This window comes from Monodelphis domestica, chromosome 4, assembly GCF_027887165.1.
Source record: "Monodelphis domestica isolate mMonDom1 chromosome 4, mMonDom1.pri, whole genome shotgun sequence".
NCBI lineage: Eukaryota > Metazoa > Chordata > Mammalia > Didelphimorphia > Didelphidae > Monodelphis > Monodelphis domestica.
The window spans coordinates 68316775-68342791 of record NC_077230.1 but is presented as its reverse complement, the minus strand read 5'-3'; the positions used below and the strand labels follow the sequence as shown (position 1 = coordinate 68342791).

The 26017-nt window shown below is 36.5% G+C and overlaps 1 protein-coding gene across 3 annotated transcripts in view; it reads right to left on the bottom strand.

Annotated features, from left to right (window-relative positions):
* The window catches only part of HHLA2 (HHLA2 member of B7 family), a 236807-nt gene that overhangs the window by 142176 nt on the left and 68614 nt on the right, over positions 1 to 26017 (bottom strand). For 2 of the 3 annotated variants that reach the window (XM_056793440.1, XM_056793438.1), the window contains exon 2: positions 16749 to 16858. The exons of the other annotated variant lie outside the window; for it this stretch is intronic. The gene's annotated coding sequence lies outside the window, so the exon portion shown is untranslated. The remainder of the gene's footprint in view (positions 1 to 16748; positions 16859 to 26017) is intronic. 3 annotated transcript variants of the gene reach the window in all.

The following is a 26017-nucleotide window of genomic DNA, read 5'->3' as shown; positions in this document are numbered from 1 at the left end:
GATGTTGATCCAAACCTAATCTCTCCTATGCTGTTTTCCAATTTTCCCAGCAGTTTTTTTAATCAAATAGTGGATTTTAATCCCAAAATCTGGGATCTTTGGCCTTATCATAGACTGTCTTGCTGAGGTCACTTACCCCAAGTCTGATCCACTGATCCTCCTTTCTATCTCTAAGCCAGTACCAAATTGTTTTGATGACCACCGCTTTAGTATAGTTTTAGAACTGGGACTGGAAGACCTCCTTCCTTCACATTTTTTTTTCATGATTTCTCTGGATATCCTTGATCTTTTGTTCTTCCAAATGAACTTTGTTATGTTTTCTTTTTTCTAATTCAGTAAAAAAAAGTTTTTTGGTAGTTCAATGAGTATGGCACTAAATAAGTAAATTAATTTGGGTAGGATGGTCATTTTTATTTTGTTAGCTTGTCCTACCCAAGAGCAGTTGATGTTTTTCCAATTGTTTAGATCTAGTTTTAATTGTGTGGAGAGTGTTTTGTAGTTGTGTTCATATAGTTTCTGTGTTTGTCTTGGCAGATAGATTCATAAGTATTTTATACTGTCTAGGGTGATTAAATGGAAATTCTCTTTCTAATTCTTGTTGCTGAGATGTGTGCTGATGACTTCTGTGGGTTTATTTTGTTCCTGCAACTTTGCTAAAGTTGTTGATTATTTCGACTAGCTTTTTGGTAGATTCTCTAGGATTCTTTAAGTAAACCATCATATTATCTGCAAAGAGTAATAGCTTGGTCTACTCATTGCCAATTTTAATACCTTCAATTTCTTTTTCTTCTCTAATTGCTACTGCTAGTGTTTCTAGTACAATGTTAAATAATAGAGGTGATAATGGACATCCTCATTTCACTCCTGATCTTATTGGGAAGGCTTCTAGTTTGTCCCCATTGCAGATGATGTTTGCTGATGGTTTTAGATAAATACTGTTTATTATTTTTAGGAAAGGCCCTTCTATTCCTATGCTTTCTATAGGAATAGTGTTTTCAATAGGAATGAGTGTTGTATTTTGTCAAAGGCTTTTTCTGCATCTATTGAGATAATCAGGTGATTTTTGTCAATTTGCTTGTTAATATGGTAAATTATGTGGATAGTGTTCCTAATATTGAACCATCCTTGCATTCCTGGTATGAATCCAACCTGGTCAAAGTGAATAACCCTCATGATCACTTGCCACTTTTTGCTAGTAACCTATTTAAGATTTTTGCATCTATATTCATTAGGGAGATTGGTCTATAGTTTTCTTTCTCTCTTTTTGCCCTGTCTGGCTTTGGAATTAGTACCATATTTGTGTCATAAAAGGAATTTGATAGAACTCCCTCTTTGCTTATTATGTCACATAGTTTGTATTGTATTAGGATTAGTTGTTCTTTGAATGTTTGGTAGTATTCATTTGTGAATCCATCTGGTCCAGGGAATTTTTTTATTAAGGAATTCTTTGATGGCTTGTTCAATTTCTTTTTTCTGATATGAGGTTGTTTAGGCAGTCTATTTCTTTCTCTGTTATTCTAGGCGGGAGAACCTTGCTTATGAACTCCATCTCTAAGAATCCTTGTCTGATTCAAGGCTCCCCTCAGGTACAACTTGCAATGTGAAGCCTCTCTATTTGGAGTAAAAATTGCTTTATCCTTAGTCATCTGGAATTGTGACTGGTCAGTATATTCATCAGAACTCCTAAGTCTTTCAAATTGTTTATTTTTATAATATTGCTATTAGTGTTTAAATTATCCTGGTTTTTATGCCCAAAGGACACTAAAAGACTGTCTGCCCTTTGATCTAGCCATAGCACTGCTGGGTTTGTACCACAAAGAGATAATAGGGAAAAAGACATGTACAAGAATATTCATAGCTGCGCTTTGTGGTTGCAAAAATTGGGACATGAATGCATTGCTGGTGGAATTGTGAATTTATCCAATTCTGGATGGCAATTTGGAACTATGCCCAAAGGACGATAAAAGACTGTCTGCCCTTTGATCCAGCCACACTGCTGGGTTTGTACCCCAAAGAGATAATAAGGAAAAAAGACATTTCCAAGAATATTCAGTCACGCTCTTTGTGGTCACAAAAAATTGGAAAATGAGGGGATGCCCTCCAATTGGGGAATGACTGAACAAATTGTGGTATATGTTGGTGACAGAATACTATTGTGCTCAAAGGAATAATGAACTGGAGGAATTCTATGTGAACTGGAACAACCACCAGGAATTGATACAGAGTGAAAGGAGCAGAACCAGGAGAACATTATATACAGACTGATACACTGTGGTAAAATTGAATGTAATGGACTTCTTTACTAGCAGCAAAGCAATGGTCCAGGACCATTCTAAGGGACTTATGAGAAAGAACACTATCCACATCCAGAGGAAGAAATGTGGGAGTAGAAACACAGAAGAAAAACAACTGCTTGATCACATGGGTCAGTGGGGATATGATTGGGGATATCGGCTAAATGATCACCTTAGGGCAAATATCAATAATATGGAAATAGGTCTTGATCAATGACACATGTAAAACCCAGTGGATTTGTATATTAGCTATGGGAGGGGGTGAGGGGAAGGGGAGGGGAAGAACATGAATCTTGTAACCACTGAAAACTATTCTGAACTAATTAAATAAAAATTTCCAAAAATCTAAAAAAATGTTTTATCCCAGTTCTGCTTGTTTCACTTTATATCAGCTCATACAAATCTTTCCATTCTCTGAAGTCATTCCCTCTATAATTTCTTACAACATAATAGTATTCCATCATGTTGAAAAACCATATTTTGCTCAACCATTCCCTAATTGGCAGGTACCCCTTTAATTTCCAATTCTTTGCTACCACATAAAGAGTGGCTATTAATATTTCATACATATGTACATCTTTAATCTCTTTGGAGTATAGGCACAGCAGAGGTATTGCTGGGTCAGAAAGTTGCATAGTTTTATAGCCGGGGGTCATAGTTATAAACACTTCCCAGAAGAGCTAGATCCATTCACAGTTCACAGATAGTCAGGTATTTGTTTTTGTTGGGTTTTTTTTTAAAGAAAAAAATAACCTTTACCTTTTTTCTTAAAATCAACACTATATATGGGTTTCAAGGCAGAAACGTGGTAAAGGTTAGGCAATGGGGGTTAAGTAACTTGTCCAAGGTCACACAGTTAGAAAGTATCTGAGGCCAGATTTGACCCCAGGACCTCCCATCTCTAGGCCTAACTCTCAGTCCACTGAATCACCTAGCTTCATTTTTAATTGCCTGGAGAATCTATTTGCCAAGTTGTCCAATCATATCTTAAACTCAGCATGCAACAGACCAAGTTCTTTACATTTCCCTTCTAAACCTGACTTTTTAAAAGTCAAGTTCCTACCAGAACTCAAACTTCCACCTTTGTGATCATAAGACTCTGATCTTATCTTGTCTGGGTTGTAAAAAATAGACTCGAATACAGGACTACAAACCCCATGAGCCTTTGCTCTACTTCCCCAAAATGCCTTGTAATCTCACCTGGGCCGAGATCAAGAAGGTATTTAAGCTGATTCAAAGGCTTTTGAGGGGCTCCCTTTTTTGGACTTCCATTTTGGAGCAGATGTGGCTTTTTTTCATAATGTAGGTAAGGTTGTGTCTAGGCCACTCTATGGCCTGGACACGTGTTTCTTACCCTGTATTTTCTTTAATCCTTAATCTTCAATAAACCTCTAAAAAAATATAATACTCCTTGCAGAGAGAAACTAATTTCTACCTGCTTCAGATGCCTCAGTCTCCCCATATTCCCTAAAATTTAATCTTTACAGTTGGTGACCTAATGGGGAAAAAACTTTCAATCTTCTGATTTCTTTTCTGATCTTAAGTTCAGTTTTAATACCTAGTACCTAGAATTTTTTTATTTGAGCCACATCTCTCTGGTCAAGGTGATTTTTTTTACCCTCGCAAAGCTGCTGCTCAATCCAGACTTGTTCCGTTTGCCGCCCACCCCACCCCACCCCACCTGGCTCAGCCGCTTTTGTCTGTGGGCGTTCAGCCCCCCCCCCCATCCAGACTTGATTCAACCAAGATTGCAATCACCTGGTTCCTGATCTCCCAGCCCTCTGGCCCTGCCTGCCTGTTTCTGCGCCCCAAACCCAGGAGCCCGACAACCGCCTGCTCATCACCCAGATCCTTGGAGCAGATTCACTCAACGCTCAGGACTCATTGCGACCAGCTGGTAACAGTATTGGCCACGTGGGCAGAGGGGAGAGAGGAGAGGGAAAGAAGAACAGGCAATTTTCCCTTAGGCTAAGCCTCTGAGCAAACGGGGTATTGACTCCACATGGGCTCCACGTGGACTGGGGCAGGAGGAGGGATCATATCAGGGGAGAGGGGAAAGAGAGACTAGAGAGAAGAAACAGATTTTTTCAAACAGAAACTTAAAAAGCAATGGGCTGTTTAAAAGGATTTTTGACTGTTCTGGTAATTTCATTGATTTTACCTGACTGTCAGGGAGCAGACTCAGCCCAAAGATTCAACTTTAACTTTGGGGAGGCAAATGGGTGGCTCAGCGACCTGATAGCCAGACATAAAGACATTCAGTCCTGGGTTAAAATCTGGCCTCAGATTCTCCCCAGCTGTGGGGCTCCAAGCAGATCGATAGCCATTACCACTCTGCCTTCGGACAATAGACATTTAAATGGATAATTAAAAACAAACAAACAAAAAAAAAACCCCAAGGAACTTTGAAGAGACTAAAGGCTATATTTTGAGGCATTTCAGATTCCAATGGGTTTATAAAAATCGCTGTATTCTATTGCATTTTTTATTATGGTTTAACTTTGTGATTTTAAGTTCATATATTACTGGATTCAATATTATTCTGCTTGAACTGAAGGTTGATTGAATTTATTTTGAATGTACTGAGTTTTGAAATTCTGTTGTTTTTCCCCTATAACTGTGCTGAAAATATTGTTGTGAATAAGCCCATATATGAAAAAACAGCCTTTCTATTTTGACTTTGTAAATTATCACATAGATGGACTTCAGAACTGGTTATAATAGTATTAACAACCTTGGAAAATTTAATGTGCTAAATATCTCAAATGATTTTAAGGGTTTTTTTAAATATGATTTTTGGAATTTTTTTTAACAATCTGGTTATTTTTGCCTGCCCCTAGCCAATAGTAGCTGAAGTGAAATACATTTTATAACCCCCAACCTTCCTGCATTTCTAAATATGTGAATGGAAGTTGGGCAGTTAATCTCAAGGCATTTGTATCCCTAAAAGCCTCCAAGAAAAAGGAGCACCCCTTTATTTATACTCTTCAGCTCACTATTTTACTTGCACCAGAATGATATATAGGTTTCTTGATTATGTTCTTAACCCAAGATGAGTTTTACTTTGTTTAAAAAAAAATATGTTTATTACCAAGGTTGAAAGATTGCTACATTTGTAAAAATTGTGACACATGTCCATCAATTCATAGGTTTTAAAAATGTCATACAGCAACTTATGTGAAATATGAAAGTCTGTTTGTTTGCTATTATAATTAATTGGGCTATTGAGAATTTTGGGGATTTTGGTAACTACATAGTTGTACTACTGTATTTTTAAAAATGAAAAAATTGTTAACCTTGTTCAATTCATTTGCCTTCTACTCACAGTGATCATGGCCAGATATTAAGAGGAAATGGATCTTATTTTTGGGGAGAAAGTCTTGTAATCTTTATTTTCTTAGCTGACACAGAGTGTCAATGATTATAAGCTATATTTTTGAATTTTTAAAGCACTTTTATTATTATATTTTTCTTGCATGTCCAATATACTTTTCCAGTTTTTTTTATTATTTTTTCTCTTCTTTTTATATTTGAAGCACATGTCACCAGCATTAAGATTTTCTTTAACTTTTTTATTTTTCAGTGCCACAAGTTTGAAATACATTTGCTAATGCATGCCCTAAAAAGCTTGTGACTATAAAAACGATGCCACTAATTATTTAAATAAATTATGGGATTTTGCTTAATGATTCTGTCTGATTCTAGGACAAGATATACACAAAAGAGCCACTGCATAGTGCCAATAGAGCATAAGGTCAAAGAGACCAACCAATCCTGGTGAAATTGATGTCACTTTGAGCCTAGAGAAAGGACTTGAACGTGTTTGGGGTTTGAGGTTGTGGCTGTTTAACATGTGTTAAAAGCAGGTCTTCCTTGTTCCACATTCTACCAAGTACCTCAAAATTGGCTCCCGGAACCTTGGCTTATATACTCTGGTCCCCTTTTCTGCCTCTCATAGTGTGGTAACTTTCTGTAGTCCTGGCTACTGACTGGGTAAATGCCTCATTGCTTAGATCATTTTGATTGGGCCCTGATTCAAGGACCTGTTATACATTTATTTTTCTTTTTACTTGGAATTTTTACACATAAGACTTTGATAGTCTATATTTTCATCCAGAAAATTTTTCTTTTCTTTTTGATTTTTCTGATATCTTTTTAATATCTCTTGCCAATTGATTCATATACCTCATACCTCAGCCATGCATCTCTAAGTGATCCTTTTTTTTTTAATATCACCCTCTTAACGGGGGGGGGGATGTAAAAAAATATCATTATTTAAATTGCAAAGTTTAAATTCCTTTTGAGAAGAATTTTAGGTAAAGAAGATGCTACGTCTCTGAATCCAGAAATTGAACTGTTGGAGAAGCCACTGTGAAGAAGCCTCCAGACCACAAGCTGCACAAGATCAAAATGAACTTTGGGTGTGGTTGATTAAACATTTATTTGTATGTATACTTTCATGCCAAAGGAGACTGCCCCCTAACTGGCTTTTTGTCAATGTGTTCGGCAATTATTGGTTTTATTCTTTTTTTTCTCTCTCTCTCTTATCCTCAAATTATTGTAATCTTTAAATTGATTATGTTTTCATGATCCTTTGGAAAAAATTAATTTTTTTCAAACGATCAAATGGGGGATTGTAAAAAATAGACTCGAATACAGGACTACAAACCCCATGAGCCTTTGCTCTACTTCCCCAAAATGCCTTGTAATCTCACCTGGGCCGAGATCAAGAAGGTATTTAAGCTGATTCAAAGGCCTTTGAGGGGCTTGCTTTTTTGGACTTCCATTTTGGAGCAGACGTGGCTTTTTTTCATAATGTAGGTGAGGTTGTGTCTAGGCTACTCTATGGCCTGGACACGTGTTTCTTATCCTGTATTTTCTTTAATCCTTAATCTTCAATAAACCTCTAAAAAAATATAATACTCCTTGCAGAGAGAAACTAATTTCTACCTGCTTCAGATGCCTCAGTCTCCCCATATTCCCTAAAATTTAATCTTTACAGGGTCTCAGGTCCAGTAAGTCATTTCCATGCCATGCCCCTGTATGAGCACAACTTCCCTTTTCTTATTTCAGTTTTGAGAAGAGCAATCAGGACAACAGTACCATTCCCAGAAAGGACATATCAATCATTCGTGCTAGGACTCTGATCACCATTCCTGTGGCTGTTTTACCCGAAACATCCAGCCCTGGCTGCCATTCTGCTGTATATATTAATAGCCTTCTCCCATTAGGGTGGACACTCCATAAGGACAGAAACCATATTGCTTGCTTATATTTGTGCCTCTTCTGTTTATCATAATGCCTGGTGAGCATATAAAATGTTTTTTTAATCATTTCCTCCTTTATATTCAAATGCCACCTTCTGCAGGAGGTTTTGCTGACCCCTCCTTCCCCCATTGCTAAAGCCTTCTCCTCTCTGGTTTCCTTGCTTTTGCTCTGTCACATGTGGTATACGCCTATTTATTTACACACTATCTTCCTGGTTAAAATAAAGCTCCTTGAGATGAGGAACTGTGTAGCTTTTCCTTTGTAAGTCCGATGTTTATCGCAGTCTGGCCCTGAGCATAGTGAGCACTTAATAAATGTTTATTGATTGGTGAAATGAAGAGTGTTGTCAGAGTTGGAAATAATCAATCTCCCATGTTTGCAACCTTGAGTTATCTTGGAATATGGGGGATGAGAATGTCTGTTTGCAGCTCTCCTCAGCTCTTTGCAATTCGGCTTCCACCTCCACCTGTTCTATTCCCAGTGCTACTATCCAAAACTCTCATTAACAACCCTCTAGATAACTACAAAAGCCTCTTAACAGATCTTTCTCCCCTTTCCAATTCACTTTTCTTGTGGCTCAATGCCAGAATTATTTTGATTATACATAAATCTGGCCCTGTCACTCAGCTAAAAAAAAAATTAAGTGCCTAACATTCAGTTCCTTTATAATCTGATGCCAATGGCAGCTTTCCATACAGTTCATATAATTTTCTTCCATGTACCCTATACTCCAAAACTCAACTTATATTGGTCCCTCATCATATACAGGGCCCAAATGGCCATTTACCTTTGCCCTCACTATTCTTCATGCCAGGAAAGTCCTTCCTCCTCTGACTTCTCTTGTTGTGTCCCTTCCCTGTGCATTAAAGCCCAGTTTATTCAATTATAATATCTCTATTCTTCCCTATGCCTTACTCCCCCTAAACCTGTTCTTCATCACTGTGACCTCCAATCGTTCTACTCCTTAGTACTTTCCCAGACCATTGCCCCTATTCTGGATACATTCTCCTCTCTTTCCAGTCTCAGTGCCTTAGTTTGCTAGTTGAATCCTATACTATTTCTTTCTCCTGAATCACTCATCCTAACTCTGATCTTGCTTTGCTAAAATCCAACTCTGGATCACCTCCGCCATTGGATTCATCCATTCCCTGTTGCTGCCCAGGGCTAGAGGAAGTCATGCAGCTATTATGCCTTGGTCTACTACAAATTCATACTATTTGGGCTCAACTAGACCTTTAAGAGCAATGTTAATTATCGTATAACTCCCTAAATGGTCCATTCACCACAACAGCTGCTCCAAACCTTCTCTTCTCTCCTCAAGCTTATCACAGCATCCTCTCAAGGGAAGTGCTGGCCTCATACTTTACTAAGAAAACTGAAGCCATTCATTGTCACCTCCCTCTTCTCTCTGCCTTCTTCTCATCTCACAACTCCTGTATAGCATCCCCCATTATTTCTTTCTTCACTTTAGTTTCTGGCAAAGAAGGAGACCGATTCCTCTATTTATATCCCTGATCTTATCCCCTTCTGAATACTACAGCAGATTGCCTCCACCATCATCCTCTTTCGTCCTTTTCATTCCTGCTTTCTTCTTTTAAGTCAACAAACATACTCAAGTCTTCTCCATTTTTTTGTCTTTGCTTTTAAAGAAGCTGGTATTTACTTCTTCACCTTATTTCAGCAATAGTAAGAACATCTGGGGTAACCCTTATGGGAAAGGTGGTCTGAAGCTCCTAATGCTCTGGTCACTGAGCAGACAGGAGCTCCCCAATCTTCAGTAGCTGGCAGAGCGCTTCTATTGGGAGGACTGCATTGAATGGGCAGAGATGATACCTACGCTCCTCCCAACCAATCTGTAGTGAATTTGGGAACCAAAGGCAACAGGAACCCACTGTAGTTTATTGCACTGCAGTGTGCAGTCTATGAACAATGAAATTTCTGCCTCAGCCTTATATAAGCTGTTACCTATTCCTCCCTTTTTTTAATCTCCTTTTTCCTCTGTGGAGGTAAATATCAGGCATGACCTCCCATGGGTGCTCACATAAAATGGTAGCACATATCCATAGGGCTTCACAAGCCAGCATGCACATCAGATTGCCTGAATGATCTCCTTATATTTTTTCCAAACCATCATGGAATCAATACTAAATATAGGTCCCAAAACTGAAGAGCAGTAAAGGCTGGGCAATTGGACTTGTTCAAGGTCACACAACTAGAATGTAGCTAAGGCCATATTTGAAGTCAGAGCTTCCATCATCCACTGAGCCAAATAGCTGTCTTGAGCTTCCTTATTATTGCAAAGGATGGCAATGCTCAGAAATTGAAGTACAAAGTCTGTTAAATGATGAAATATTTGCATGATTAAGATAAGATGCTTCCATCAGAGGCTGGTGACCTGCCCTAGGATCAATAACCACCTAAAGGCAAGGCTCCTGTTATCTGGATCTGATTAGATCTTCTATCGCAAATATCCAGCAACAGATATGGTATCAGAATATTTCAGAGCAGTCACTATCCAGTATTCCTGGAAGAGAACACATTCAGGTCAGGTGTATTTTTCTTGATTAATGCAATAGCCTGCTGGCAAGTCGGTCTACCTCAAGTCTTTTCTGACTTCAACTCATTTTCCATTTCACCCCTAAAGTGATTTTCCTCAAATGCAAGTCTGATCATGTCACCCTCCCACTCAATAAATTCCAATGACTTCCTATTGCCTCCAGGAGCAAATACAAAGTGCTGTTTGGCATTTAAAGATGCATGATGAATTATTAAAATACCATCTCTTACATTAAGTTCTCTCTTATCTCCCCAGTTGATAATGGTTTTCTTACATGGAATTCACATAGTGATTTGTCTGGATCTGGTCTATTTACATACTATTGTGGGCTGTTTGTGTTTGTTTCTTTTCTAGGGGTTTTCTAAAGCCAGCTCCAACTGGCTCTAGAGAGCTAACTGTTAGATTTCCAGTTGAATCTCCTCTGTAAAACAAACTGGATTTTCTATATGAGTATCTACACTTGAAAATCAGCAAAGATAATAAATTAGGGTTTGATGAATGCTTTAGGCTTAAGAAAGCAAATGTTAATAAAGAAATATAGATTAAGAAAATGTTAATAATGATGCAGATTAAAAGTCATGGGGCAGCTGGGTGTCTCCATGGATAGAGTCAGGTCTGGAGATGGGAGGTCCTAGTTCAAATCTGACCTCAGATAATTCATAGCAGCATAATCCTGGGCAAGTCATTTAACCCCAATTGCCTAGCCCTTATGGATCCTCTGTCATGGAATCAATACTTCGTATCTATTGTAAGACAGAAGGTAAGAGCTTTTTTTCCTTTTTTAAATGTATCATATTAGCATTTTTTTTTTTTGCTGGAAAACTATTGTTAAACATTTATCAGCCAACCCCTGGTCTTATCTCTCTTTGACTAAGTTCCATGAAGACAAATATCATGTCATTGTATTTTAAGGTTATGTCCTTAGACCTGGAAGGGAGCTTAGGGGACACCAAGGCCAAACTCCTCATTTTATAGATGAAGAAGCTGAGGCACAGAGAGGTTGGATTATCTGCCCGTGATCACACATATAACAAAAGGGCAGGGCTAGGATTTGATTTGAGGTTCTTCGATTCCAAATCGAGCCTCTTTCCATTAAGTCAAGCTATCCTAGCTAAACTTTACAGAGCACTGCACTCATTCTGGGAGTAGGGATGAGGAATAGGCTAGAGCAAGAAACCATCAATAGATGCTCAAATGTTTGTTTGGATGAATCAAAGTCTCTCTATAAATCTTTCACAGAACCCAGCATACCTAAGGCTTTCTTATTGTTTTAGCATCTTGGATACAAAAATGGAATATTCCACCTGCACATTTTTTATCTCCCTTTCAATACTAATGGCCCATTTTCCCCTCCATTAATATGTAGCCTCAACGATGTCTTTTACACTTTTGCTTGCCTGCTGGTAGAATATTGCCACCTGCTTTATAACCACCATGCAGCTTTCTATTGCTTATTGGGCTCTTTGTGGTATTAATATTTTAGAGAATATAGCGGTCCATGAATTGTTGCTACACAGCTTAATGAGACCATATTGGTGTGGAAAAGAAACTTGGAACAGTGAAACAGAAGTTTCAGATCCCAGGAAGCATTGTACCATTGTTCACATGAAATCTCTTCTTATGCATTTCTCTACCCAACTCAGTATCTATTTTGAGGCATTTGCCTGAGACAAATAAAGGGTATCCCAGTGTCTTAAAAAGAATTTAAAGCTCTAGTAAAATGACCACACCAAGACATTTGGGACATTCTTTATCTGCCTTTTACTCAAGATCTTTGATAAATCTACTGATGAATTAGTTGAGAACCAGTCTGGTAAATTCCTTTTTAATTTGTTGTTGTTGCTCAGTCATTTTTGTCATTTCTGACTTTTTATGACTCCATTTAGGGTTTTCTTGGCAAAGATACTGGAGTGATTTGTCATTACCTTTTCCAGTTTGTTTTACAGAAGAGAAAAACAAAGCAAAATGGGATAAAGTGACTTGCCCAGGGACCCACAGCTTTTAAGTGTCTAAGGTCAAAATATGAATTTTCATGCCTCCAATTCTACCACTCTAAAGGAAAAAATTGTATTATTATAGATTTTACTATGGAGCACTGTTGGGGTTAGGGACTCCACAAGCACTGGACCTATAATTTCATTAACACAGAGAATCTGAATTTGAGGAACTCTCTCTACCAAATCCAACTGGCACTTTCTCTGCAACTTTATTATCTTAGAGAATTGCCTAGAGCATTGAGACATTAAATTTCTCAGGGCCACATAGCAGGTATGAATGAGATGTGGGACTTGAACTCAAGTCTTCCTGGCTCTCAGTCCAGTTTTCTTCCTTATGACATGATACCTCTCCTTAAGGCTGCATAAACTACAAGTAAGAATTATCAGATAACCTCTCCACCAAATGGGAAAGCTCTTTTGTTGGGACTTTTTCTCAGCCCCTTGTCTATGACGCTGGTGAACACCTTTGTTGAATATTTATCTCCATTTAACATTTCCTTGGATGTTAATGTTCAGCAACTCCTTGAAGAAAAATACAGCCTGTAATTGTATATGTCAATAAGAAGCAGGCAATATTTAAGTATGTGTGAGAGATTTTTTTATATGGGGAGAGCCTTCAGGGCATTTGACCTACCAAGTTAAATGTTTCTGTAAGATAAAACTAACACAACAGCATCTTATAGTCTTGCATCTCAGGCAGTCATGGGATCATAAAAAAAAAATAGTATGCTATTTAAAATTCCCTGTGTCAGTATCTCTATTCTCTTCTTATTTTTTCATTAAAGATATCTTCAGTATGTTCCTAAATCATTCTTAAAAATTTTCTAGATAAGTGAGCGGCAACTACTGACCCTTAAAATCTTTCTCTTTTAATTTCCCAAATATATAAGGAACTAAGTCAAACTTATAAAAAATCAAGTCACTCCCCAATCGAGAAATTATCAAGGGACATGAATAGGCAGTTTTCACATGATGAAGTCAGAACTATCAATAAGCACATGGAAAAGTGTTCTAAATTCCTCCTGATTAGAGAAATGCAGATTAAAACAACTCTGAGGTACCACTTTACACCTAGCAAATTGACCAATACGGCATCAAAGGAAAGTGATAAATGTTGGCGATGTGGCAAAATTGAGACTCTGGAGTTGTGAATTGGTCCAACCATTCTGGAGGGCAATTTGGAACTATGTGCAAAGTGCTTTAAATGAATTCCCACTCTTTGACCCAGCCATACCAATGCTGGGTTTGTACCAGGAAGGTTAATAAGGAAAAAGACTTGTACAAAAATATCTATAGCTGTGCTCTTTATGGTGGCAAAAAGTTGGAAAATGAGGGGTGTCCATTGATTGAGGAATGGCTGAATAAATTGTGGTGTATGTTGGTGATGGAATATTGTTCTGCTGAAAGGAATAAAGAAATGGAGGAATTCCATGTGTAATGGATAGAAATGTGAGGGGTTTTATAAATGGTTGGACTGGATTATTTAAGAATAGGGTCACCAGAAATTTAATGAATTCCAAAGAGATTTATTTAACAATGTATTTATAAAATATAGAAAGAGTGAAAGGAAGAAAATCAGAGAGAAGATAGGGTAGGGTAAGATATCTAACCTATACACTAAGTATTTTGCTCCGGCCCTGGGATCAACCAAGGCAGGGCTAATTAGTCCTTAAATGGAGAGTCCTTGGCTTTAAACCAAGGACCTGGGGATGCAAGGAGCCTCTCTCAAGATGGTAGGTCTCTCTTGAGGCTAGTCCTTTCAGAAAATCCAGGAAAGGAGTCAGCTCTTTTCACTCACCACATTTCAGACTAAAGGGAGAGATTTAAGAACAGTCTCACCAAGTCCAAGGTTTCAGGTCCAGTAAGATTCTTCATTGGCTTCCAACTCAAACTCAAAACTCTGAACAATGAGAGAACTCCCCTCACAGGAAGTTCTAACTTCTTTACACTTCTTTCCATCACTTCCTGTGCCTTCCTCTACTTTTTATGTAGACAAATTATAGTCTATAGTTTTGTTTAGGACTGCCCAGGGGGCAGTCAGTTGATTCTGATTTCTCCCTCACTATCACACATGTGGATCACAGATCTCCCCCATTTAAAGATTAAGTGGGATGTGTACACTTTTGTTGATTAAATCTAAAAATGGTCAGGGGAGTTAATTTAATCTTCACAATCACGGGAGAGTTAATTTCATTTGACAATCAAGGAAGAGTTCATTTAATCTTCACACATGTGAACTGGAATGACTTCCAGTAATTGATGCAGAGTGAAAGGAGCAGAACCAGGAGAACATGGTACATAGAGACTGATACACTGTGGTACAATTGAATATAATAGACTTTTCTACCAGCAGCAATGCAATGACCCAGTACAATTCAGAGGAACTTGTGAGAAAGAACGCTATCTACATCCAGAGAAGGAATTGAACTGTGGAACCAGAAATGCATTAGAAAAATATATGCTCGATCACGTAGCGCAATGAGGATCTGATTAGGGTTTTGATGTTAAAGGATAACTGTACTGCAAATATGAATAACATAGAAATATGTTTTGAACAATGATAAATGTATAGCCCAGTGGAACTGCTTGTCAACTTTGAGAGGGGGAATGAAGGGGGGGGTAGTAATATAAAAAAAAAATCAAACTCAAATATAACTGTCAAAATCTCTTGGCAGGGAGACACTGACACAGGTCCTGCTCCCAAATCAGAGAGAGTGGACAGAGACTCTCTGATGTCAACTTCTCCCTTCAGGAGAAAAGCTCGCCAGAATCAGACTTTAACTCTACCTCGTAGATGTGTCTCAAACTTTTGAAAGTAACTCTCAAAAGCCATTAACTGATCTTTGTCTGAGAGAATGACCCAGCAACTCTGCTCCCAAGGAAGTCAGAGCAATATGGAGCCCAGAACTGAATGTTTTTCCTCTTTTATGGAGGGCCTCTTAAAGAGATGGAGAGCAATAACTATCTGCTCTGCCTCTCAAATCAACCGAGTGAGATTACTTAACTTCCTCTAAAGTAGAAATCCTGCTCCTTAAGAGAGAGTGAACATTAAATAAATCCCTTATAACAGTGGCAAGGAATTTGAAATTGAAGGGATGCTCATCAGTTGGAGAATGGCTAAACAAGTTGTAGTATATGATTGTGATAAAATAATACTTCACTGTAAGAAATTATTGGCAGGTTAATTTTGAGGGGAAAAAACATGGAAGGAACTACATGAAATTATGAAGAGCAAAGCAAGCAGAACCAAGAGAACATTATCTACAGCAACAGAAATATTCTTTGAAGAATGACTTGTATACTTTATATACTGATATATGGATAAAGGCATGGAGAAAAGAGAATTCTTTGAGGCCTGTGATGATTTGGTGGTCTGGAGAAGGATTATAAGGAAGTAGGCACAGACTCTATAGAGAGTGATAATGAAAGTGAAGAATTCTAGAAGGCATTTAGAAATCAAGATCATCTGGTCTTACCCATCTTTTGCATTTTCTCTTTTCCTATCATCCCAAAATATAATCTTCTTAATTGCAAAAAACAAAAACTAGAATTACTTGTGTATGTCTACCTGCAGAGATAGAACTAATAAATAGAAATAAGTAAGGCATAGTTTTGTATGTACATATATCATTTTTGTCAGATGATGCTTTCTCTAATGAGGGGTATGGGAAGGAAGGAGTGAGTTAGCTGAGTAACTTAATATTTTAAATGTTATAAACAAAGAATTTTTGAAATGTCTTCTTTTCCTCACACCTTTGCCTGAAACAGTCTTTCCTCCAACCATATCCTTCTCAAAAGCCCTTCTTGACCCTTATCTCATTATCATTATATACAACTATACTCTTCAAATTTATTTTAAATATTTTTCAAATTTTCCTTCCCTAGTCCAGAAAAAAGTTACATTTTACTAGATATCCCACTCCCTTTAATTTCTTTTTCACAAAGATCTACTTCTTCTTCCTCTTCCTTTACCTTCCTTCCCTCTTGAGAAATCTATAGAGATAAAATTCATTTAAAAACTGATAGTCAAAAAAAATCAAATTCCTGTATTGGCTATGTCTATAAAAAATATGTCTCGATCTTAAGTGGAGAGCATGTTTCATTATGAATCCTTTGGAAGTGTAATGGGTCATTATGCTAATCAAAGTTTTCTCTAAGTATTTTTATAGTTGTTTGTCTTTAAAATATTATTGCTATTGTATAAACTGTTCTTCTGGCTCTCTTTACCTCATTCTACATCATCAATTCATACCAGTTTTCCCAGGTTTATCTGAAATTATCCCCTTCATCATTTCTTACAGCACCATAGTATTCCTTCATATTTATATGCCATGATTTGTTCAGTCATTCCCTAATTGATGAGTGTCCTTTTCCAGAATGGCTAGAATCAATTCAAATTTCCCCAATACAGCACCAATGTATCTGTTTTCTTATAATCCCTTCAGCATTACTATTTTCCTTTTTTTTTAACTTATCCAATGTGATTATTTCTTCCAATTTGAATAATCTTCTGTAGCACCTAATTACAAGAAATGTTAAATTCCTCTCCTCCCCTTTCCTTGGGCTATTTCTTATAAAAAAAATTTTGGACATCCAAGTCCAGAGCATGTTTCATTTTATTTCCACACTTACCCTTGCTATTGTTGTTTAATTGTTTTCAATCCAGTTTGACTTTTTGTGACTTTGTCTGGAGTTTTCTTGGCAAAGATACTGGAGTGGCATGCCATTTCCTTCTCCATCTCCTTTAAAAAAAGTGAGGAAACTTAAGCAAATAAGGTAAATGACTTGCTCAGGGTCACACAACTAGTAAGTGTCAAAAGCCACATTTGAACTCACATCTCCCTGACTCCAGGCCTGGAATTCTATACTACATCACCTTAGTTGCCTCATTAACCCTCATATAGTATTTCATCTTCTTTTCATGGCACCTCACCACCACCCAAACTCTTTCCAATTGTATAAACTTGTTTACCTATCTTAAGTTTTCTCAATTAACTACATTTTCTTTTTGAAGTCTCTGCTCAATTCTGAACCTTAATAAGAATAGTTAAAAGTTATTCTCTGTTAAATGCTCAACTTTTTCCCCCGCAGAATTAATTTAATTTTGAAAGATAATTAATTCTTCATTTCAATCCTATTTCCTTTGCCTTTTGATATATCCTAGTCTAATCTTTTCTTCTGTTTCTCATAATGCATGTACTCTGTGATGCCTGAAAGTTCCATCATATACTATCTGTCACTTCCTAGTAGCCTGCAAATTTTTCCTTTGATATGAATGTTATGGAACTTGTCAGTCAAATTCATGGGTGTTTCTTTCTTGATTTCTCTGTGCTGCTGACCTAAGGATTCAATCACACTGTACTTTGTCATTTGGTTCAAAAACCTGTGAGGGATTTATTTATTTATAATTTTATAATTATTATTTCTAATTTTATTCATCATTTTTTAAATGACATTCAAGAGGGGCAACAAGGTAGCACAGTAGATAAAGTGCCAGGAGACCTGAAGTCAGGAGATACTATCAACAGTATGACAGAAGGTAAAAATTTTAAAAAATGCATTCAAGGGTTTTTTTTTTGTTTGTTTGATCATAGTTTTCTGAGAGTCTAATGATTATGTATAATTTTCTAGGTCAGTTGCTTAATTTAGTAAATACCTCATATACATACATACATATATATATATACATATATATATATATGTATATATATATATATATGTATAAAGCCTTACTTTCTGTCTTAGAACCAATACTGGGTATTGGTTCTAAGGCAGAAGAGTGGTAAGGGTGAGGCAATAGGGGTCAAGTGACTTGCCCAGGGTCACACAGTTAGGAAGTGTCTGAGGTCCAATTTGAACCAGGACTTCCCATCTCTGGGTCTGACTCTCAATCTACTGAGTCACCTAGCTACCCCTTCACATGTTCTAATTACTTTATCTTTTGGTTTTGCCTTAATATTTTTATTTTTATTTCATTGAGTTTTCCCCATTAATATGATTTTTTCCCCAGAGCATCCATCGCTAGGCTAAGATATCCAAGTTTTGTTTTACAATATTTATCTAGGCCTTTGATAGAGTCAACTCTGAACCAGCAGGAGAGTTGGTTGTTAAATTTGAGTGTGAGTTTTTATACTTTAAAAATTGACAAATATACAAAATCAGTGCTTGGTTTATTGTTTTGTTGATTGTTTAGATTATATAAAGTAATGGACAAGATGTTCAGGCAGATTAAACTTATAAATGAACTTTATATGTATTTCCTCCCTTGTAGAGCTATTTATTAAATATTTATAAGCACATCATTATACCTGTTTCATGCCTTATCTTTTCCTTTAGTAATTTTTGGTAATTAAGTTTACTAATCACCCTCAAAGTCTCTATGGACACTCCACATTCTATTCTGTTTTGTTTCCTCTTCTTTTAGTGTTTTATCCTGAGATTCTTTTATCCTTCTGTAATTTCTGTTATATTAGTTAGTCATTTCATTAATCTCTCTATTTCTTATCCTCCAGGAACTATGAGGACTTAACTATTGGACTGACACATTTGGCAAGTAAAAGACTGAAGAGAGTGAGGAAGGATAATAAGATGGACTTCTTTTGATGAACTTATAAAAGGACAAAGCATAGGATAGACAAGGAGGGATGGGCATAGATCTAAGGCATTCATGGGAAACTTCCAGTGAATGAGAATACAGATCCATTTGAGCATTTGAGTGCTTCCAAAGAAACTTAGCTTGATTTTTAAAAATAACATACTAAGAAAAAGTGCTCTAAATCTCTTACAATCAGAGAGATGCAAATCAAAACAACTCTGAGGTATCACCTCACACCTAGCAGAGTGGCTAACATGACAGCAAAGGAAAGTAATGAATGATGGAGGGGATGTGACAAAGTTGGGACATTAATTCATTGCTGGTGGAGCTGTGAATTAATCCAACCATTCTGGAGGGCAATTTGGAACTATGCCTAAAGGGTGATAAAAGACTATCTGCCCTTTGATCCAGCCATAGCACTGCTGGGTCTGTACCCCAAAGAGATAATAAGGAAAAAGACTTGTACAAGAATATTCATAGCTGTGCGCTTTGTGGTGGCAAAAAATTGGAAAATGAAGGGATGCCCTTCAATTGGGGAATGGCTGAACAAATTGTGGTCTATGTTGGTGATGGAATACTATTGTGCAAAAAAGGAATAATAAACTAGAGGAATTCCATGGTAAGTGGAACCATCTCCAGGAAGTGATGCAGAGTGAGAGGAGCAGAACCAAGAGAATATTGTACACAGAGACTGACACGTTGTGGCACAATTGAATGTAATGGATTTCTCCATTAGTGGCAATGCAGGGATCCTGAACAAACTGGAGGGATTTACAAGAAAAAAACACAATCCATTCAGAGGAAACACTGTGGGAGTAGAAACACAGAAGAAAAACAACTGCTTGATCACATGGGTCGAGGGGATATGATTGTGGATGTAGACCCTAAATGATCATCCTAGTGCAAACATCAACAACATAGAAATAAGTTTTGATCAAGGACACATGTAAAACCAATTGGAATTGCATATCAGCTACAGGAAGGGGTGGGAGGAAGGTAGGGAAAGAATTTGTTTCTTGTAGCCAAGGAAAAATGTTCTAAATTGACTCATTAAATAAAAATTTCAAAATGAAAAATATAAATTAGTTTAAAAAATAAAATAATATAATATACTAAGCTCGAGTGTGCACTCAATTTGTAGAAGGATTGTGCTTGTACCAAAAATAGTAAAGAACACACACAAAAAAGGAGGCCACAAATGGATAGTCTCTCAAATGAACATACTATACTCTCTAAGAATATATTTGACCAATAACAAAATGCTCATGTTTCAAATGAAAAGTTTATGCTTTGAATTTGTCTCCTCTTTCTCTCTTTTTCTGTGTCTATGTATGTATGTATGTATAAATCTATCTATCTACATATATATGTACTATGTATAACATGTACATATATATATATATATATACACAAAATGAAATATCTTCAAGGAAATAGAAATTCCCAGGAAAATTTGAACCCAAATGAAAATACAACAAAATTCACAGATCAAGGATAATTTAAAAGGAAAGACTACAGCCAATCTATGAAATATTAAGGAATGCCAATCCATATAATTAGAATAGCAGAAGGCACAGATGACTCATAGTGGTCATTATGGTCAGGGAAAGCAAAATTTTATGAATTAAAAGACACACTGAACAAGGGAATACAACTTAAACTTAAATCTAAGGAAGTTTTATAATTGTCAAATATTTTAAAACAAACAGAATTTTATAAATGGTCATGATGGAAGCAAAGACAATACTTAAAGATAAGAAAATATCTGGAATTTCACCCTCAGGCAGTGGAAAAGAGAGCTTGAGGAATTGCAGCATGAAATTAAGACACAAAGAGCTAATGTGACTATTACTGTATTCACTCAAGCAGAACTCTTTGAACTCCAAAGGAAAAAATACATTTGTCTAAAAAAAAAAATTACAGAGGAAAAGACCTTACAAGATGAAAGGGAGGTGATCTGAGAACAAATCAGAGTCACTGCAATAGCATTTTAGAGTTGGAAAGGAACATCTGAGATCTTTAATCCAGTATCCTAATTTTACAGATGATAAACTAAGAGGGAAAAGGAAAAGATACAAAGTATTGAGATAAGTAGGTTTATGGGCAAGTTTAATGATGTAGAAAAACAACCAATTCTAAAATTAGGCAATATTCTATGAAGATTGCTCCTTAAAACATTACAGAGTGCCTATTTTGTGTAAAGCATTATTCTAGGTATCCACTGGGGAAGATCCAAATGTTAAATAAGAGGGGGCCCTATTCTCAAAGAGTTCATCATATAAAACACACACCAATAACTGTAATATAAACCTCCAAATAGTCATCAAAACCTTTTTCTGAATTTCCAAATTAGAACTGGGTGTGATGAAAGACTCTAATAGTCATTGGAAGGAACCTCAAGGTTAATAAAGAAGTTAACAGTAAAGAATATATAGCTAATAGAGGGGCAGTTAGGTGGCTCAGTCCTAGAGACCAGAGGTCCTGGGTTCAAAATTGACCTCAGAGACTCCTCTGTGACCCTGGGCAAGTCACTTAACCCCATTTACCTAGCTCTTATTCCTCTTCTGCTTGGAGCAGATATTTAGTATCAATTCTAAGACAGAAGGTAAGGGTTAAAAAAATTAAAAATAGCCAATTACATGTAAAATTTATATTAGATTGTTTACCCTGGTGGGGGGGGGGCGAGGTAGGGAGGGAGAACTCAGTTTTTTTTAATGAATGTTTTAAAAATTAATATAGCTAAAAATTTAATTATATATATTTCAACACATCAAAGTATTTAAAATAAGTATATGCTTAAGTTATTTCCTTTTAGTAGGTTTAGAAGATGATGCTAAATTTCCCAAACTGAAAGTCTCATATAAAGACACCCTAGTAAGTTCCATGTTGATTAGAAGAAAGCACAAAAGCCAAAGATATCATTTCTATAACATTAAATACAAAAATGTGAAATGGGGCAGAAGCCAAAGGGCCTCCCTGCTTCACTGAGATTCTTGCTCTTGCCCCTGGCTTTGTTCACATGTCAGTCTGGGAGGATTCTAGGAGCAACCGAGTTCTTGTTGCCTCAGCATCCACATAGCTCCTGGAGGAGTTTTGGGCAAAGTTCCAGCCACAGATTTTAGGAACACATATTCAAAGATTCAAGAATTTAGTGGAAGTTAAAAGGAATTTTCTAATCCTAAAGTCAGATAGTAGTCTTAAAACCAAGAATTTTAAGTTACCATCATGAGAAAAACAATCAGAAGAGACAATCTTAGGATGAAACAATCTCCTGGCTTTTATTGGCTGCCTGCCTGAATATGGCGGCTCATAGACCTACGCCATGAACCAAAAGAGCTACATCTATCTCTGACAAGCTTTCCAGGCATTGTCATCTCCATAGCTGGTAAAAATGGATAGTTACAATAATTAAATAATTGATGCTTGGAAGATGGTAGCAACTCAGAAACAAGACCAGCAGAAATACTAGAGGAGATGAAGTTTCCAGCAGAGACATGACATCCGGCTTTGAGTTTGAAGGCATCAGACTCTCTGAGGTGCCAAGGACATGAGCTACACTACCCACATGGACATTCCTAAATATGTCCCCTCTCTCACTGGTGGTGTGGTAACCTGTGGAGGAGGAGACCCATATGTATATAAGGAGAGTGCTTCTTGTCAGTCATTGTTAAAAAAAAATATGCTATTTGATTAAATGTCTTGATTTAAACTAATGAGTCCTCAAGTTGATTTAAAAATATCATATTAAAGGAGACTTGTAAGCTATGATTTTGTATGTCTGTTGACTCAAAGAATTCCTTTAAACTGGGATAACTTTCATATGGAACTAGATTTGGGGTTCTGGTTAGGTAATATACTCATAATTAAATGAGAAGCAAAGTCTGAATTGGAAAACTACAAGTTCCCAGCAGATGAATGTGTCAATTATAGTATTAAATTTAAATGAGCTAAACTTCTCTGTAAAATATGGGTCACAGACTGTTCGTGTGATGTTTTTAGTAAAATATCTTACCTCTAAGATATTTTTAAGTGAAACATGAATACATTAAAATTAGGGGATAGTCTAGAATTATATTTTGCCTTATAAATGTTATATAATGAAGGTTACTATCATAGCATCAAAAATAGGAAAATTCTGAGCAAACTACGTTTTAAACACAAGATAAAAAGGTCAAAATATAAGAAATATACTGATCAAATCCTAGTACTAAACTCATGTGTTCCACACAAAATATATAATAGGGAAAAAACCACTGTCAAAACTCAATAGAAATGCAATTGTAATTGCAACACTTATTATTGAATGGGGGGAATGTGGGGTCATCTAGGTGGTACAATGGAGAGAGTGCCTAGACTAAGTCAGGAAGACTCATTTTCCTGATTTTAGATACTTATGTGATTCTAGGTAAGTCACTTAACCCTGTCTGCCTCAGTCTCCTTATCTGTAAAATAAGCTGGAAGAAATGGAAAACTCTCCAGTATCTGGCAAGAAAAATCCTAAATAGAGTCACAAAGAGTTGGACACAACTGAAACAACTGAGCAACAACATGGTATAGTAGAGAGAACACTAGATCTAGAGTCAAATGTCCTGATATAGACTTGATATTGATTCACCTAGATAACTAGATGAAACAAGTCATTTAGCCTCTCTGGGTCTCAGTTCCCACATCTGTAAAATAAGGGAGTTGAACTATATAACTTTTAAGATCTTTTACCATTATCAATTTACAATCCTGTGCTCCTAAGAATATCAAGTAGGTAGAAAAAAATCAGAGCTCTAATAAAATTAATAAGGTAGAATTGACTAGCATTAAGAAGGGACTGACAAGGCAATAGTAAATGCTTCATTTTCAAGTATTATACAAAAAAATTCACAAAAGGATGACGCTATAATGGGTCTACAAAGGCAGTAAATAAGGAAAAAGGCATAAAGGCAGTAAATAAGGAAAAAGGCATGAGTTGTCCATGCCAAATTATCAGATTATCACAAAATTATCAGAAAAAATGAAATTAAAATGTTACCTTATAAAAATATAAAAATAGTCTCAAACACATGGGCAAAGGAAGAAATAAGAGAACAAAACAGTGTTTAAAAATCACTATTTAATAAAATAGGAAGCAACATTATATAGTGATAGAGTTCTGGTCAGAGTCAGGAAGACCTGGGTTTAAATCTTGTTTACATTCAACAAATAATATGAGACTGAGCAAACCATAACCTTTCAATTGCCCAGTCTGTTCTCTCAACTTGTGCATTCATTGTAGATGAGCTGCTAATCCAAAATGGTGGAAAGAGTTTCTGCACAAGTTGTTCCCCATACCAGTAAAATCATGAGCTCAAACCAAAAATAATCCATATGAAACATACAGTCTTAAAATTCTATCCCATAACTTTAAAATAATAATACTCACTGATTCTAACCACATAAAAATGTATGTGGTGCTTTAGAATCCAAAGTTTCCTTTGATCACTGTTAAACTCAGAGTTTAATGTTCATTACATTCTTCTTGTAAATTTGCTTAAATTCCATAAAATACTGGTCAGGGACTCAGTCAGTCCCCACAGATACATGATTGCCTCCAAGATCAAACAAAGAGAATGATAAATTCTCAGAGAATTTGCTGGAAGCCCAAGATTTAACATTAGAGAAGACAATTACACTTTTCAAAGAACATTAAAGTTAATCAGTATGAAAGTCAAGTAATTGAAGGTGCTCAAGACCTGAGATAATTAAGAGTACAGGGAGAATTAAAAAAAAACAAAAAACGCACACACGAAATGATAGAGAAAAAGAAGGTAGCCAAATAACTAGAATGTAAGAAGGTGCCCATCAGTTGTGGAATCACTAAAATTAACTACGTTATATGAATGTAATATAATACTCTTGTAAGGTAAGAAATTACTAAAAGGGTGGTTTCATAGAAGCCTGGGAAAATTTGTATGAACTGAGGAACACTAATATAAGTAGAACAATGTTGACATAAAGACAATTTTGAAGTCTTAAGAATTTTGATTGATTCAATGACCAACCAGGATTTGAGACTGCTGATGATACTCACCTCTTCCAGAGAGGTGATGGACTCAAGGTGCAGAATAAGGCATACATTACTGAACATAGACAAAGTAGGGATTTTTTCCCCTGGTTCAATAGGAATGTTTGTTACAAAAGTTTTGGTTTTCTTTTCAAATGAAAAAGAGGAGCAGCTAGGTAGCACAGTGACTAGAAAGACAGATCTGGACACAGGAAGTCCTGGGTTCAATTCTGAACTCAGACATATCCTAGTTGACCCAGTTGCCTAGTCCTTACCACTCTTCTGCCTTAGAATCAATAGTATCCATTTCAAGACAGAAGGTAAGGGTTTGTTTGCTTATTTGTTTGTTTGTTAATGGAGAATGATTGTGGGAGAAAAATAAATGCTGGTTAATTAAAAAGTAAAATTTAAAAATCATAAAAAGGAGCATCTAGGTAGCTCAGTGAATTGAAAGCTAGGCCTAAAGACAGGAGATCATGGGTTCAAATCTGGCCTCAGATATTTCCTAATTGTGTGATCCTGGGCAAGTCACTTAACCTTATTGCCTAACCCTTACCACTCTTCTGCCTTGGAGCCAAAAGGCAGAAGGAAGGGTTCTTTTAAATCATAAAAAAAAAGAAACTCCAGTGTCAAGGATAAAGGGAGCTTAATCAAATATTAGAATTAGAAGGCACCCCATAGGTCATCTTTCCCAACTCAGAACTAAAGCATAAATCCTGTTCACATCATCTCTGACAAATGAACATTTTGTTTGTTGGTTTCATCCCATATGGCTGACCTCACCAGTGACAACAATTAAGTTAACCTGAATGTATGGGAGGAGAGGCAAAAAAAGACAAAGATCAATCAAAAGCTCAACACTCTAAAATCTATCAAATGGATATGGAATGAAATCCTGATGTGAGAGGTTCTCATATGATTCAAGCTCTAAGGAATCTCTCTTCTCATCCAAATCATAGACCCCATACAGATAAAATAGAAAGCTTATTAAAATGACACTTGTTAGTGTGCTAGATTAGGGTCATAGATCTAGAGCTAAAAGGAATCTCAGGCATCACCTAGTCCAACGTCCAAATCTCATGGATCAGATACTGAGTCTCAAGTTAGACAAATTACTTTCTCAGGGTTACACAAGTAATAAGCAAGACAGGTAAAATCTAAAATTAACTCCCTCTTGTCTGATTCCTTCAATTGTGTGCTTATCCTCCCTTTTGTGAGCTAGGTCTTGCTTTGATATAAAGTATATGATAGGAGGCTGAGTAAAGATGGCAG